Raw genomic sequence first — 17,505 nt, 5'->3', positions numbered from 1 at the left:
GTTGACATGTAAATGGTAGACCCAGAAAGCCAAGGAGCCCCCATTTCCTGTGAAAAGGGGGATCTGACATGGAGTTGTATGCTGCACTGTGATAAACTAATGCTCTTAAAATTTTAGCTATTCATTGTATGAGCTGCTTTGACAGGGAAATTAGACATGCAAAATTTTGAGCTCTGGCCTTATTCAATTTTTAATTAATTTTTGTGTAATAAACTGTAAGCACATTAATATCAATGAGATACCCTCTGCAGTGCGGCTAATATACAGCTTTAAGAAGCCATGGGTATTGTTTTCCCCTTTTTTTGTGTTGAACAAAGATTATTAGTTCTCTAAGTATTATTTCCTGGTTCCTGGGAGGTGGGGCTATGAGAGAGGAATTAAATTTTCCCAGCAGGCTTGGGCTGAAATGTGGTCACAGACGTATTTGAGAGCAATGAGAAGAGCTCTAGGTGTGGTGCTCGTCGAAGATTTGACTGTCGGAAATTAAAGGTTCTTCTGCACTGTAAGAAGTGTTCCAGTGTGGGGTCGATCCATAACTAAATAAACCATAGAATTTAGAATAGGATTACTGCAGTTTTTTAATAAGATCTAAGCAAGAATTTCAAAATAAAAATATTTAAAGTACTTAGGTTAACAGCAGTAATTTTGTCCAGATATTATGAGATTCCATTCATTCATTCATTCAGTCAGTCAGTCAGTCAGTCATCCTACAGTAATTTGAACACCTATGCACAAAGCATTCTGCTAGGCATTATCAGGTATACAAATATGTAATTCAGCCTTGTGTCTAGGACACTACTGGTATGCACTAGTTTAGTATAAGGCGAAGTGATAACTGTCATCATAGAGGTGCAAATTAATGCTGGAATAGTTCAGTGAAGAGGCTATTCGTGAAAGAAAGATTATGGAGATGGCTTTTGAACAGGACTTTTAAGGTTGCATAGAATTTAGACACATGCAGAAGAAAGGAAAAGCCATTTTTGGAGAAGGGAACAGCCAATCCGTATCCAAGAAGAGCGGGATAGGGTCACCAGGTCCAAGGAAAAGAACAACATTCTCTGCCACTGACATGCCTTTAATCATGCTCTTCCCTTCTTCATGAGTACCTTTTCCTTCTTCCAACTGGGTAGGTCCTCTGTGCCCCACTGGTCGCTCTTTCCTCCCATTAAGGTCAGCCTGTGCTAATTTAACCGGCTTGTCTTTCAGGCAAGAAAGTTAAGAGTCAGATAATTAGAAGGACATGTCCCCAGCTGGTTACAGTCTTGACTTGGACTGGATCTCCTGTGGGTTAGTCTTCTGTGCATTTTATGTAGTTCTGATCCATTATGTCTCAGAATAAAGGTCAAGAAACATGCCTCCCATAATGCGAAGTTATAGTGCCAGTTCCATTAACTGCTAAACTTAGGGACGGGGTGATTTTGGACAGTGGAGGCTTATCCAGAAAATCCTTTTGGTTTCAACCCTTGTTAGTTCTGAATTCTCTTACATACTCTAGTAGACAGAGTATAAGATTCATATCAAATCCTTTTTTGATGACTGAGGATATTAAAGACCCCAAGTCTGTCATTCTGGACATCAATTCTTATGACTCTTCATTGTTGATCTCAAGCCCAAGATATCTACTAAAAGTTATTGTCCAAAGCCCTGAGGTGAGATTGTTTTCTTCTCTTTTGCCTTCTTGTATTTTCTTTTCTAACATCTTTATTGGAGTATAATTGCTTTACAATGGTGTGTTAGTTTCTGCTTTATAACATAGTGAATTAGCTATACATATACATATATCCCCATATCTCCTCCTTCTTGCATCTCCCTCCTACTCTCCCTATCCCACCCCTCTAGGTGATCACAAAACACCAAGCTGATCTCCCTGTGCTATGTGGCTGCTTCCCGCTAGCTATCTATTTTACATTTGGTAGTGTATATATGTTCATGCCACTCTCTCACTTCGTCCCAGCTTACCCTTCCCCCTCCCTGTGTCCTCAAGTCCATTCTCTAGGTCTGCATCTTTATTCCTGTCCTGCCCCTAGGTTCTTCAGAACCATTTCTTTTTAAGATTCCATATATATGTGTTAGCATACGGTATTTGTTTTTCTCTTCCTGACTTACTTCACTCTGTATGACAGTCTCTAGGTCCATTCACCTCACTAAAAATAACTCAATTTCGTTTCTTCTTATGGCCGAGTGATATTCCATTGTATATATGTGCCACTTCTTCTTTATCCATTCATCTGTCGATGGACACTTAGGTTGCTTCCATGTCCTGGCTATTGTAAATAGAACTGCAATGAATATTGTGGTACATGAATCTTTTGAATTATGGTTTTCTCAGGGTATATGCCCAGTAGTGGGATTGCTGGGTCATATGGTAGCTCTGTTTTACTTTTTAAAGGAACCTCCATACTGATGTCTGTAGTGGCTGTATCAGTTTACATTCCCACCAAGAGTGCAAGGGGGTTCCCTTTTCTCCATACCCTCTCCAGCATTTATTGTTTATAGATTTATTGATGATGATTATTGTTTATAGATTTATTGATGATTTATTGATGGCCATTCTGACTGGTGTGAGATGATATCTCATTGTAGTTTTGATTTGCATTTCTCTAATGATTAGTGATGTTGAGCATTCTTTCATGTGTTTGTTGGCAATCTGTATATCTTCTTTGGAGAAATGTCTGTTTAGGTCTTCTGTCCATTTTTGGATTGGGTTGTTTGTTTTTTTGATATTGAGCTGCATGAACTGCTTGTATATTTTGGAGATTAATCCTTTGTCTGATACTTCATTTGCAAATATTTTCTCCCATTCTGAGGGTTGTCTTTTCATCTTGTTTATGGTTTCCTTTGCTGTGCAAAAGCTTTTAAGTTTCCTTAGGTCCCATTTGTTTATTTTTATTTCCGTTTCTGTAGGAGGTGGGTCAAAAAGGATCTTGCTGTGATTTATGTCATAGAGTGTTCTGCCTATGATTTCCTCTAACACTTTTATAGTGTCTGGCCTTACATAAAGGTCTTTAATCCATTTTGAGTTTATTTTTGTGTGTGGTGTCAGGGAGTGTTCTAATTTCATTCTTTTACATGTGGCTGTCCAGTTTTCCCTGCACCAGTTATTGAAGAGGGTGTCTTTTCTCCATTGTATATTCTTGCCCCCTTAATCAAAGATAAGGTGACCATGTGTGTGGGGGTTTATCTCTGGGCTTTCTATCCTGTTCCATTGATCTATGTTTCTGTTTTTGTGCCAGTACCGTACTGTCTTGATTACTGTAGCTTCCTAGTATAGTCTGAAGCCAGGGAGCCTGATTCCTCCAGCTCCTTTTTTCTTTCTCAACATTGCTTTGGCTATTCGGGGTCTTTTGTGTTTCCATGAAGATTGTGAATTTTTTTGTTCTAGTTCTGTGAAAAATGCCATTGGTAGTTTGATAGAGATTGCATTGAATCTGTAGATTGCTTTGGGTAGTATAGTCATTTTCACAATGTTGATTCTTCCAGTCCAAGAACATGGTATATCTCTCCATCTGTTTGTATCATCTTTAGTTTCTTTCATCAGTGTCTTATAGTTTTCTGCATACAGGTCTTTTGTCTGCTTAGGTAGGTTTGTTCCTAGGTATTTTACTCTTTTTGTTGCAGTGGTAAAGGGGAGTGTTTCCTTAATTTCTCTTTCAGATTTTCATCATTAGTGTATAGGAATGCAAGAGATTTCTGTGCATTAATTTTGTATCCTGCTACTTTACCAAATCATTGATTAGCTCTACTAGTTTTCTGGTGGCATCTTTAGGATTCTCTATGTATAGTATCATGTCATCTGCAAACAGTGACAGTTTTACTTCTTCTTTTCCGATTTGGATTCCTTTTATTTCTTTTTCTTCTCTGATTGCTGCTGCTAAAACTTCCAAAACTATGTTGAATAATAGCGGTGAGAGTGGGCAACCTTGTCTTATTCCTGATCTTAGTGGAAATGGTTTCAGTTTTTCACCATTGTGAATGATGTTTGCTGTGGGTTTGTCATATATGGCCTTTATTATGCTGAGGTAAGTTCCGTCTATGCCTACTTTCTGGAGAGTTTTTATCATAAATGGATGTTGAATTTTGTCAAGAGCCTTTTCTGCATCTATTGAGATGATCATATGGTTTTTCTCCTTCAGTTTGTTAATATGGTGTATCACACTGATTGATTTGTGTATTTTGAAGAATCCTTGCATCTCTGGGATAAACCCCACTTGATCAATGTGTATGATCCTTTTAATGTGCTGCTGGATTCTGTTTGCTAGTATTTTATTAAGGATTTTTGCATCTATGTTCATCAGTGATATTGGCCTGTAGTTTTCTTTTTTTGTGAAATCTTTCTCTGGTTTTGGTATCAGGGTGATGGTGGCCTTTTAGAATGAGTTTGGGAGTGTTCCTCCCTCTGCTATATTTTGGAAGAGTTTGAGAAGGATAGGTGTTAGCTCTTCTCTAAGTGTTTGATAGAATTTGCCTGTGAAGCCATCTGGTCCTGGGCTTTTGTTTGTTGGAGGATTTTTAATCACAGTTTCAATTTCTGTGCTTGTGATTGGTCTGTTCATATTTTCTATTTCTTCCTGGTTCAGTCTCAGAAGGTTGTGCTTTCCTAAGAATTTGTCCATTTCTTCCAATTTGTCCATTTTATTGGCATATAGTTGCTTGTAGTAATCTCTCATGATTCTTTGTATTTCTGCAGTGTCAGTTGTTACTTTACCTTTTTCATTTCTAATTCTGTTGATTTGAATCTTCTCCCTTTTTTTCTGGATGCCTCTGGCTAATGCTTTATCAATTTTGTTTATCTTCTCAAAGTACCAGCTTTTAGTTTTATTGATCTTTGCTATTGTTTCCTTCATTTCTTTTTCATTTATTTCTGATCTGATCTTTATGATTTCTTCCCTTCTGCTAACTTAGGGTTTGTTTTTTTTTTGTTCTTCTTTCTCTAATTGCTTTAGGTGTAAGGTTAGGTTGTTTATTTGAGATTTTTTCTTGTTTCTTGAGGTAGGATGGTATTGCTATAAACTTCCCTCTTAGAACTGCTTTTGCTGCATCCCATAGGTTTTGGGTCGTCATGTTTTCATTGTCATTTGTTTCTAGGTATTTTTTTTAATTTCCTCTTTGGTTTCTTCAGTGATCTCTTGGTTATTTAGTACTGTATTGTTTAGCCTCCATGTGTTTGTATTTTTTACAGGTTTTTTTCCTGTAATTGATATCTAGTCTCATAGCTCTGTGGTCAGAAAGATACTTGATATGATTTCAATTTTCTTAAATTTACCAAGGCTTGATTTGTGACCCAAGATATGATCTATCCTGGAGAATGTTCCATGAGCACTTGAGAAGAAAGTGTATTCTGTTGTTTTTGGATGGAATGTCCTATAAATATCAGTTAATTCCATCTTGTTTAAAGTTTGTGTTTCCTTACTTATGTTCATTTTGGATGATCTGTCCATTGGTGAAAGTGGGGTGTTAAAAGTCCCCTACTATTAATGATACTGTCAATTTCCCCTTTTATGGCTGTTAGCATTTGCCTTATGTATTGAGGTGCTCCTGTGTTGGGTGCCTAAATGTTTACAATTGGTATATCTTCTTCTTGGTTTGATCCCTTGTTCATTATGTAGTGTCCTTCTTTGTCTCTTGTAATAGTCTTTATTTTAAAGTCTATTTTGTCTGATATGAGAATTGCTACTCTAGCTTTCCTTTGATTTCCATTTGCATTGATTATCTTTTTCCATCCCCTCACTTTCAGTCTATATGTGTCCCTGGGTCTGAACTGGGTCTCGTGTAGACAGCATATATATGGGTCTTGTTTTTGTAACCATTCAGCCAGTCTATCTCTTTTAGTTAGAGCATTTAATCCGTTTACATTTAAGGTAATTATCGATATATATGTTCCTATTACCATTTTCTTAATTGTTTTGGGTTTGTTATTGTAAGTCTTTTCCTTCTCTTGTGTTTCCTGCCTAGAGAAGTTCCTTTAGCATCTGTTGTAAAGCTGGTTTCATGGTGCTGAATTCTCTTAACTTTTGCTTGTCTGTAAAGGTTTTAATTTCTCCATCGAATGTGAATGAGATCCTTGCTGGGTAGAGTAATCTTGGTTGTAGGTTTTTCTGTTTCATCACTTTAAATATGTCCTGCCAGTCCCTTCTTGCTTGCAGAGTTTCTGCTGAAAGATCAGCTGTTTACCTTATGGGGATTCCCTTGTATGTAATTTGTTGCTTTTCCCTTGCTGCTTTTAATATTTTTCCTTTGTATTTAATTTTTGATAGTTTGATTAATATGTGTCTTGGCATGTTTCTCCTTGGATTTATCCTGTGTGGGACTCTCTGTGCTTCCTGGACTTGATTATTTCCTTTCCCATATTAGGGAAATTTTCAACTATAATCTCCTGAAATATTTTCTCAGTCCTTTTTTTTTCTCTTCGTCTTCTGGGACCCCTATAATTCGAACGTTGGTGCGTTTAATGTTGTCCCTGAGGTCTCTGAGACTGTCCTCAGTTCTTTTCATTCTTTTTTCTCTATTCTGCTCTGTGGCAGTTATTTTCACTATTTTATCTTCCAGGTCACTTATCTGTTCTTCTTCCTCAATTATTCTACTCTTCATTCCTTCTAGAGAATTTTTAATTTCATTTATTGTGTTGTTCATCATTGTTCGTTTGCTCTTTAGTTCTTCTAGGTCCTTGTTAAACGTTTCTTGTATTTTCTACATTCTATTTCCAAGATTTTGGATCATCTTTATTGTCATTACTCTGAATTTTTTTTCAGGTAGACTGCCTTTTTCCTCTTCATTTGTTTGGTCTATTGGGTGTTTACCTTGCTCTATCATCTGCTATGTATTTCTCTGTCTTCTCATTTTGGTTACCTTAGTGTGTTGGGGTGTCCTTTTCGCAGGGTGCAGGTTTGTAGTCCCATTGTTTTTGTTGTCTGCTCCCAGTGGGTAATGTTGGTTCAGTGGGTTGTGTAGGCTTCCTGGTGGAGGGGACTGGTGCCTGTGTTCTGGTGGATGAGGCTGTGTCTTGTATTTCTGCTGGGCAGGCCCGTGTCTGGTGGTGTGTTTTGGGGTGTCTTTGACCTTATTTGATTTTAGGCAGCGTCTCTACTAAGGGGTGGGGTTGTATGCCTGTCTTGCTAGTTGTTTGGCATAGGGTGTCCAGCACTGTAGCTTGCTAGTCGTTGAGTGGAGCTGGGTCTTAGCGTTGAGATGGAAATCTCTGGGAGAGCTTTTGCCATTTGATATTACATGGGGCCGGGAGGTCTCTGGTGGACCATTGTCCTGAACTCAGCGCTCCCACCTCAGAGGCTCAGGCCTGACACCCAGCCAGATCACCAAGACCCTGTCAGCTACACAACTCAGAATAAAAAGGAGGAAAAATAGAAATAAAATAAAATAAATAAAGTTATTAAAATAAAAAAATATTAATAAGTAAAAAGTGATTTAAAAAATTTTTTTTAAAGAAAGAAAGAAAGAAGAGAGCAATGAAACCAAAAAAAAAATTCACCAATGGTAACAAGTGCTAAAAACTATCCAAAAAAAAAAAAAAAAAAAAAGACAGACAGAACCCAGAACCCTAGGACAAATGGCAGAAGCAAAGCTTTGTCTTTCATTCCACTCTTCTTTGCTTTTGTCTGGCTAATATTCCCATACTCTATGTTTGTTCTGCTTTCTGGTCCTGATGTAGATTCCTGTAGTTTCTCTCTCTTCCTCTTCTTTTTTTACCCTTTCAGAAGAGAGTGGTGTGTGTGGTGAGTCTGGCCTCTAGCCACTGGGCCTGACACTGACGCTCCGACTCCTGCTGCCGCTCCCTGCCTTCTTGTTTTAATGACAGAGGGAAAGAGGGAACTAGATAGCTTTAGAGTTACTGGGGCTGTGATTCAGCAAGGTTTGATTAACTGAAGTTGCACTATTTCAGAGAAATGCACTATTTTGACAACTCCAGCTCAGTGATTCTGAGTAATGGTGAAAGGAAACACGAGTTTGTGTTTAGTGAGACTCTGGGAATGGTTTGGAAGGACTCTGGGAATGTGGTTTTCTGCAAAATTTGACAGCTTCCTGCCCACCCTCTCCTTTTCTCAGTGGTTTTAATCAGTGTTCAGAGAATCCCACGAAATCCATTTGCATCACAGTTCTAGATATATAGATTTGCGTCTTCCCCAAAGAAGGGCTCAGATGGGTCCCAACGGAGGTTTCTGGGATGGAGAGGTACTGCTGGCAGGCTCCAGAGGAACTCGGCTTTCCCAGGCCATTGAATGGCTTTCTTCCCCATCACTCTTCTCTGGGAATTTTTTCCAATCACAACCTGATACTCCATGAAGGACTCTGTGAAGAAATAAATCAGAGATGCTCCTTGGTTGCAGAAAAAATATTGGCCTTTACACTCTAATTCCTGGTTTCCAAAGATATCCCTTTGCCAAGGATAACAACATCTACCCACAAGTAGTTCCATTAACGGGGAGGGACAGGTCAGCAAGAATCCTAGTGTCTCTCATGGCGAACTTGCCAAGAGAGGAATATGATTCAGGGTACAAGGAGAGGGAAACCAAGTACTGTAGGTTGTAACCAGTGAGAACCTCTCCACCGTCTCAGAGCGCAAAGTCTTATCATTGTTTGTTTTCTAATGAATTGATGGACTCCTCCGCCAACTGCTCTACCAGCAGGAAATTCGTATCCCCCTTGAGGTCCTATCTGACTCCTCCACCTCCACCACATTGTCCTGGAACCTGGTGATTTATGCAGTGCAAAGGTCAGTCATGCTTCCTCCCCTAATCAGAGGAAGCAGTGGCAATTGAGGGGTTCACCACTGCTATTTCCTTTACACAGAGCAGCCATTTAAGACTGGTCTTGGCCCCTCTCTTACTGGAGAAGAGGATTAAGGAAAAGCACAAATGAAATCCCTGGCATGGTACCCTGCTACAGTATGTCCCAGCTGGCTCCACAGCTGACCAGGGCACCCTTAGCTTCTGGGGTTCCTTTCACTCATTCAACCAAAACAACCTGTGTCAAAATAAGCTTCTCCTCCACATGGACCAAGCTGTGGCTCCTTTGTTCAGACCCTCCCTGCACACATCTGTCAGAGAAGCTCAAGTCCCATGGCTGCTCTGAGTCTGTTTTCTTTTCTACAAAAAGAGGATGGCAGTGTGCTTGGGCTTGTTGTGGGGAAGGAATGAGGTGACTGATGCCTGTGAAGCTCGGGGTGGGTGCTGGTGCGTAGTGAGCTTGCAATGGTACTAGACTTCTCCTTCCCTCCTGCTGTTTCTCCCCTTCTTTCTCTCTCTCAATAAGAAATAGAAGAGCACATGCAGCTAGGATTACTGAGGAAACCCTTTTACGTTTAACCAGAACCTTTGCCTAATTACAGGAGAGCAGCATGTTCAAGTGAAATGCTGAATGGGATCCAGACAAAGTTCTTGTTTCCGTCTTCAGAATCCAGGTACGAAACTCCCAAGGGAATCGCGTCCCTGGGACACGTGATGAAAAGTCAGATGGTTTCTGGACTGTAGTGCAAAACAGTTGTTGTTTAATTTCCTGGAAGAGGATTTGCAATCTCCCACAGCCCTGCCAACAGTGGATATTATCAAGGTTTTGGATATTTGCCATTCCAGCCTGTGAAAAATGGCATCTCAGTATAATTTAGCTTGGTTGTGTTTTTTTTAATTATGAGTAGAGCTGAACATCTTTTCTATATTTAAAAGCTGCTTGTATTTCACTATCTGTGAACTGTTGGTTTATGTCATTTGCTTGCTTCTTATTGGGTGGTTGATCCTTTACTTATTGATGTCTTGAAGTCTCTATATATGAGAGCAATTATACCTGTGTAATATGAGTTGCAATTTCCACCCCCAGTTTGTTTGTCTTTTTGACTTTGTTTATGGTGTTTTTGATTTTTATATAGTCAAATGTATCATTTCCTTTATAACTTCTGGATCCTGGGTCTAAAGTAGAAAAGTGTTCTTTATCCTGAGGTTATAAAAAGAATTCTCCAATGATTTCTTCTTCTATTATAGCAGTTTCCTTCTTTGTATTTAAATCTTTCAGATCTTCCAAGTTTTAATAAAACCCAGAAGTCAGGGTTTTTTGTTAAACATTCAAATTATTAATATTGGCAACTCATTCATGTAACATGCATGCACATTATATTGGCCTAACAAAACACACACCTGGGCTAGATTTGATCTATCGACCCCTGATTTGCAACCTCTGGTTTAAGACCTGTCATCCTGTGTGAAAACATTACATAATTGGGCAACTACAGGTGTAGTTCACATCTTCATTCTTACAGTTTCTTTCCCATCATTCCCCAGTTTGTCCTGAAGCCTTTGCTCTCTGTCTACCAGTGCCTTTGGCTTGGAAAGGGCTGTCTCCTGGCCAGTCCTTCAGTACTGAGCTTTGAGAGCCCCTGAAAGTTTTGCCAGCTGCGAGGTGGGGCTGATCTGATTAGCCATCACTGGGAATTGTCTCCTTGACACAGTGGAGCCACTGTACTGCCTTTGGCTATACTTAATTGGTTTTGTACCCAAAGAGGTTAAGAACTTTATCCCTGGTGTTACTTACATGGGCAGTGAATTCAAATTTGGATTACCTGATATTTAAAAAATGCAGTTCATGTCTTTCCTCCTAAGTGCTTTGAAATCACTGGGTGAATGGTGCTACTTGAATCTGAAGTTTAATGCCCTGGCCAGGAACTAAACCTTGAGCTCTGTTTGCTTTGCTCTCTTCAGGGAAGCCCTGTGCCTTACAGTCTGTGCTTTCCTCATGGCCACTCAGAGTCACCTTCCTGTTGTAAACACTTATAAGCAGAGAATCAGGGTGGGAAGACAAGGGTTGGTTGGCCAGACTGTTAAATTATGAAACAAGCAGAGATGTGCAAACTAATTGTTGGCAAACGCTTTCCCAAGTGATCCTTTCTTCATCTGCATCAAGAAAACTCTTGCCTAAGAACCTTGACTCGTGTGCAGTGTAGTAGGTACTTGGAGGCAAAAGCAAGGTGAGAGAGGACTTTTCTCCCAGCCTGACTACAGAGCCGTGGAACTCAAAATTGAGCCCTAAAAGATAGGTGGCCTGGGGAGACGGGGACAGGGGAAAATCCTGAGTGGACCTCCATTGTTTTCCGTCCATTGCACAAGCTCGTGAGCCCCTCTGTGCAGCCTTTCTAGAATCTCCAAGGTATACTCACAGTCTTCTGCCTCCCTCGTTGGTTTGGGAGCTCAATGAGTACAGAGATGGTGCTTTCCAGATCCATGTCCAGCTCCACTCACAATTCCTGGGACAGGGTGGGTGCTTGGGGAAGGTTTGCTGGGTGAATGAAACCTTGTGCTGATGCATCCATTTATCTGGCAGTTCCTGGCACTGCCAAGGGCACCAGGCCAATCAACAGGCTTGTCAATCAACCAATCTGCAGACCTTCGCTGAGCTATTACGGAAATGCCCAGGGACTTGGGAGAAAGAAGTCTAGCTTTGGGGTCAGGAAATCTGGGTCTGAATTTTGACTCTGCCCTGAACCCACTGGGTGGCCTCAGGCAGCTTGACCCCAGCTTCTCTGAACCTCAGTTGAGTCGTGTGTAATGTGAGGATATTGGACCACAGCTGTCCACGGACTCTTCAGCTCTGCTGTTCTAGGAGTCTGTTGGGTCAGAGGTTATAGAGAGGGACACCTGTCAGCACTGGCAGACATTGGCTGGGCTCCCCCAAGTGCCAGATGCTTTATGCATTGACATAAGTGCTTTCATTTCAGTTTTCAAGACATGTCTAGGAGGTGCATCTTGTTGTCTCCATTTTACAGATGAGCAATCGAAGGCTTAGGAAAATTAAGTTCTAAGACTACACAACCGGTTTCTCCAGTAGCCTGGACTCAGTAGGGTCCCTTCAGGAAAGCACATTGTTTTTCTCCTGCCAGTGCCTTTGATCTCACTTCTCTGGCACTTGGTGACGCCCATAGTTTCCAGTCCTTTTCAGCCATGAAGGAGGAAGAGGACGAGGGGAAGGGGGAAAGGGTGGAGGGGAAGAGAGAGGAGGAGGAAGGAAGAGGTCTCATCTTGAGTTATTTGAACATTGAATCCAATTTAAATTGAAAACTGTAATTTGACATTCAGGTTAAAACTTTATCCCTCCCATCAGCTCCACCTGGTCTGGCCCTCAGTGAGCAGCGGTGGGAGGAGGACCACCCTCTGCCCTTCATTCTCCTTGTTCCACTTCTCAGCTGCCCCCCTGCCCCCGCCCTTGACTTCCCCCTTTCAGGCTGCTTAGGGTCGGGCTGGGGAGGAAGGACGGGGCAGAGGCTTTCTTGTGCAGCTGATGCTCCTTGCCCGTCTTGCTTAGTTGTCCAGGACCTGTGTCAGAGCATTTTCCCAAAGTCAGCTCTGCCGCGGAGCCCCTGGCGTGTCCTCTGAGTGCCTCTGCGCTGCCCCACCCTTAACGTGGACTGTGCCCCTCACCGCAGCTGGCCTGCTTGGTGTCTGTTCCCCTCCTCCTGTCCCTTCTCTCACAGCCTTCTTCAGCTGGGTCCTTTCAAGCCCAGTTCACCAGGGTTCTCTGTCCCGTGGATACAGTGCATCCTTGCCCAGCTGAAAGGTCAATGAGCGGCTAACCCCACTGCTGACCCCCATCCCCTTGCCCTGCCATCATGGCAGCTCCAGCCCACCGGCAGCCCTGTTCATCTCACATACACTTTCAAACTCCTGGAGGCACGCTGAGTTCCCAAGAACTTGCTCACTTCTGTCTACTCCATTTATAACAGGGAGCTGTCTTCCTAAGTTTCTGGAGCTCAGCACAGTTAAGGAGTGAGGAGCTTCCTGTGGAAAGCACCGCCTTTCTCCGTCCCCTCCTGTACTTCCACAGATGTCCTTAGGAGGGTCTGCCCCTCAGAGAAGCCCCAGCCTCCTCTGCCACAACCAGGGCTAGCTTTGTTGTCTTCCAGTAAGTGTTGCTGGGATGTGTCAAGCCACCCTCCAGAACGTGGGCTATTTGCCACCCATTAGCTTTCATTTAAGGCTTCAGCCAAGATTTGGGTACAACAACAAAGCCCCTTCCATAGCCTCTTAAACCTTTACAGTGTACATCTGCCTTATTTTAGCTTTATTAAAGGCAACATAGAAGTGCCCATGGAGGGGCATCTCGTCTCCTGCCTGGAAGCTGCGAACAGTTTCACCCGCTGTCTCTCTACCCATGGTGGTCTCACAGTGCTGGGGATAAACAGCTTGTCCCTTCTAGCTGTGCTGAATTAATGCTGGCTAAAGCCCGAAGCGGGAAGCCACGTGGCGGGCTGCTGCTTCCTGGAGCTAGGAGGTCAGCAGTCACGGTCCTAGCTCTTTGCCGCATTTAATGACTGCGGGAGCAGCAGCGGGGAGACGGAGTGTACCCGTCGGCTTCTACTTGCCCCAGGAGGAGCCTGGAGGATTGTGCAAGCCCTGCATCTTGATGTATTGAACAATGAGACCATCCACTGAGTACAGAAGCCCAGGAGAGGCCTGGCCTCCGTGCTTTTCAAATTTTATTTTTGTTTCAGAAACCATTGTTCCAACAAACTCCCACCTGGAACTTTATTGTGTTAAAAACAATTTTTATGGCCAAAGTGGAGCTGGGGCTGGGTGCTGACTAACCCCCTCGTTCTGCTTCTTCTCTTTATGACTCTGATGGGGCTTAAGAGCAGAGATTAAAAAGCCAGGTGTCAAAAGAATGAATTTGGATGAAGAGAGAACTTACAGGCTTCGACCTTAAGTAGAGTCTACCAAGATGAATGTGAGAGGTGAAGATTTGTACATACAGGTACCTGGTTGAGAGGGGAGGCTTAGCAGTAGCTGGTGAAAGCCCAACTTTGGGATTTTTCAATAAGTGCGAGGCTTAGAGTGTAATGTGACTGTCAAAAGCGTTGACAAGCCCGGATTCGTGAATGTGGTTTAAGACAGGGCAAGCCAGCATAGGCCCATCTTGCTAAAGACCCTTACAGAGTTTCTTCTGTAGAAATTGCCACTCTCATGTCCTGTGGGCCACCCTCTCATTTTTGTTGATGGATCGGAGGAGGGTATTTGAACTAATCTGTAGGCTGGCCAGCAGCTGGTAGGGCGACCTGCTGCTAAAACTTGGCATGACTGGGTGGGTGGTGATTAAGTGGAAATATCAAGGTGTCTCCCTGTGGAAGGTTTGAATTTAAGTCATAGAGAATATTTTGGGAAAAGACCACAAACCACACACTCCCAGGGGAGGCAGGCAGGAGAAGCCAGAGGCATGATGAACATGAGGAGGTATTAGCCAGGGGTATGCAGATGCTAGAAAGACGTGAGGAGTGGAGGGCAAGGCACCTGGTGGGCGGGATCTGGGGCAGCAGAGGTGGAGACAGGCAGGAACCAGGGCCCCTGAGGAGCTGCTGAGGTGTCCCTGCTGTTAGAGCTGCACTGGATCCTGAATTACCCTGTGGTTTCAAAGCATGTTCCGGTGCTAATCCATTTCAAGGTTTCCGTGAGACCCAAGTTCTTGCTTCCTTATCTCCATGTTTATCTTCCCAGTAAACCTTATTGGAGCTGAGGAGAGCCCTGCTGTCCTCTGAGGCAATTCGTACTCAACCAAAAGAGCCCAACTCACCCTGAACCACTAACGTCCTGAACATACTGAATGTTTACCCCATTCCTCTCCGTACTTGTCAGACTTGTGGCTGGCTCCTGGTACTTGAGTTTTCATAGAATATTGATGAGCCGGAGTATGTTCTGAGGAGGGGTCCTAGAAATTATGCTGTTTGGTGAAGAGAGGACTTTGGGACAGAGATAAGAAAAAGATAAATGTTTAGCCTTCAGTTCTGTCTTCAGATGCCTGGAGGGTCCCCATGTAGAGATGGGATTGTATTTATGGGGGTGGGGGTTGCCCCTGAAGGGCAGATATGGGACTGAAGAATGGAATTTTTGCGGAGGCCATTTCAGCTCTCTAATTCCAACGCTCTTCAACACTAGATGGTGCTACGTCATCAAGTGGTGAGCTCCCCATCAAAGAGGGCAAGCAAACACAGGTGGGCTGCTCCATCTGGAATGCTCCAGAAATCACTATCTGAAGTTCTAAGAACTGATGCAACTTCTATGCTTTGAGAGTTTATTTTGGAAATGTTGACCTAAGTATTCTGCACCTGTTTTAGTTCTTATTTTATATTTTAAAAATAATTTTCTTATTACCAAATCAATATATGCTTCTAGAAAAATTAGAAATTACAAGTAATCCAGAAGATTTCTGCATTTGATAGGGCAACAACAAGGGAATGCCTAAGAGCCCTCATAAGCCCGCGAGGCTTGGATTCTTTATTTCTGCACTTTTTAATAGGAAACTGAGGTCTGGTCCTGCTGACCTGCCTAAAGGGAGGGACTGGAACTGGTTGACTGTTGCTTTTTAAAACTGATTTTGGAAGCAGGCAAAACCAAATCTATTTTCAGAGCGGCAAATGCCAGCACAATTTATATCAAAGCCCCCATCTGCTCAACTGAAAGGCGGTGGTGTGGACCAAGTGTTTTGTGAGCTGGCAACACACTTGCTTATTGAAGGGTCTTAGCTCCACCAGGACTGCCCAGTTAGGTCCCTGAATCTAATCGGGATCTTTGTATTAACTCCTTGCCGTTGTGACCACCACTGACAAGTTGCATTTCCCCTTGACTGGAAGGTAGATCACTGCTTTTCAAAAAGTCTCAAATCCAGTTGAGACGTTTAAGCTATCACATGCACAAATAAAATCTGCATTAGAAAAGAGTTGTCAAAAATACATTAAGATGTTAAAGTAAGTAATGCTGGCTGCTATAACAAGTAAAACTTAAAATTTCAAGGGCTTAATACAATGAAGGGATGTTTCTCACACTTGCTATGGTTTCAGTTGGATCAGCACGGGGCTCTGCTCCATTTAAACATTCAGGGACCCAGGCTTCTTTCAGCTCTGGGCTCTTCTCTCAGCCGGGGCCTCTATGCCCTATAACCACTGTTGACATTATGGACCACTCTCCCTGTGGCAGTCCAGGAGAACGTTAGCGTCTGGCCAATAGGCAAGAGAAGAGAAAGCATGAAGTGTTATGCAGGAAGTTTAGGTGCCAGGCCTGGAAATGGTGTGGGTCACTTTGCCCACACTCTGTTGGGCAAACTACACTAATCACATGGCCTCCCTTGGACGATAGGGAACTAAGAAATATGCCAAAGAAGAGAGGATGGCATGGACATTAGTCAGTAGCGGCCTCTCACATGAGAAACAGAAGAGGCGACTTTCCATGTCTAAAGAGATGGGTGCTACAAATTTGTCAGTGACGTTGGAACCAGGCGTCTGATTTTATGCATGGAAAGTGACCCGTGGCTATTGGTGACATGGGCATCAAAGAGAGTAAGGCATCTTGGTTCCTGAAGGGGAGAAGTATGTGGGGGGTCATCTCTGTGCAGCTTGGTGGTGGAGAAATGAAGCATTTTTCGGAGAAGAATTAATATGTCAGAGTGGCCAATGTTTTGTTGTTGATAATTACAAAAAGAAGGAATTAAGAACCTGGAGAGAAAGAAGTGAGGAGTTTCACAGTGTAGCCTCGGGAAGAAGGAAGCTGAGTTCCCATCAGAAGCATGGAATCCGAACTGAGTGAGCATCTACCTTCCCAGACTCTACATAAGGTTCCCATGGATGGGTGCACGGTAGTTTACCCCAGGTCCGGAACATATTTCTTCTTTAGTTCCTTTAGAAGGCCAATACTGTTTGAGCAGGTCTTGAGGTATTTTCCTACCTTGGGCAAATTACTCTAGACTGGGTGGTGGGAGCCAGCACTTTGGCTTTGTTATAGATGAGCCTTCAAATATCAAAATATGTTCATTGACATGGATGTGTCAATCACCATTTGAATCTCTCATACTTGTATAGTCAAAAGAAACACGGGAAAGAAGCAAGAGGCTATGGGGGACTTTTGCCAAGTTTTTTCTCAGAAAAGTTGAAAAGGTTCTTCATGTTTCCCAAATCTGTCTTGAGTCGTTATATTGGTCCCCAGCTCTCCTAAATCTTGATAGCACCAATCTGTTGGTGGTGGAATGAAGTAGGTGTACAGAAGGGGCAGCAAGGGTATTCTAGATCATGTGATCTGTCACAAAGAAGACAGTGACCACTCATGAGATGAAGCTACTACCATCACCAACTCTCATTTAAATGGAATGTCCAAGGTTCATAAGTTCTGGTTACTTGAGGCTAACTAACCAGAAAAATCTTACGTTTCCAATCCTTGCAAACTTGTCAAAATCTACTTTCTTTTCCAAACATATGTGGTAAATATAATAGAATCTTTCCCTGATGGCTGAGGATTTCACAGTATCTTTATTCATCCTTCTAAATATTTATTCTTATCAGGTTGACCCTGTGTACAAAATGCTGATTATACAAAATTTGCTTTAACCTCACCCTACACTCTGCCTCTTGTCTCTCTTTTCCATCCCTTCCCTCTCTCCCCTTTGCGCTTTCATTTTCCAGCAAAATTAACTCTGGGAAATATTGGAGACATAAATATCGGAGACATAAAGGAGAACAGTCCTTTATACTTTAGA

Source organism: Pseudorca crassidens, chromosome 9 (assembly GCF_039906515.1).
Source record: "Pseudorca crassidens isolate mPseCra1 chromosome 9, mPseCra1.hap1, whole genome shotgun sequence".
Classification (NCBI taxonomy): Eukaryota; Metazoa; Chordata; class Mammalia; order Artiodactyla; family Delphinidae; genus Pseudorca; species Pseudorca crassidens.
Note: the sequence above shows the minus strand (reverse complement) of the source record.